Source organism: Penaeus monodon, chromosome 15, assembly GCF_015228065.2.
Source record: "Penaeus monodon isolate SGIC_2016 chromosome 15, NSTDA_Pmon_1, whole genome shotgun sequence".
NCBI lineage: Eukaryota > Metazoa > Arthropoda > Malacostraca > Decapoda > Penaeidae > Penaeus > Penaeus monodon.
In genome coordinates this window covers 7,455,558-7,455,784 of record NC_051400.1, presented here as the reverse complement: position 1 = coordinate 7,455,784, position 227 = coordinate 7,455,558, and the positions used below count along the sequence as shown (strand labels likewise).

Here is a 227-nt window from a genome sequence, read left to right as displayed (position 1 = left end):
AGTCCCATTACAGCAAAGAGTGGTATAATCATGAACAATTATCGTGTGCAATATTACACTCAAATATCCTTCATATCAATAATTAAATGGTTGAAGTATCTACTTGAACACAGAAGCATTGGTCGTTTTGATTTTGAAATATTTTAAATAATCAACGTGGCTCTAATCTAAATCAGAATCTTATTTTACAATATATCTCCATATAACTCAATCAGTAACATGTTCAT

General features: G+C 29.1%; 1 protein-coding gene across 1 annotated transcript in view; it reads right to left on the bottom strand.

The window, feature by feature from the left end:
* LOC119581721 (neurogenic locus notch homolog protein 1-like) overlaps positions 1-227 on the bottom strand; it is a gene marked incomplete in the record, with an annotated part of 24,689 nt that overhangs the window by 3,772 nt on the left and 20,690 nt on the right.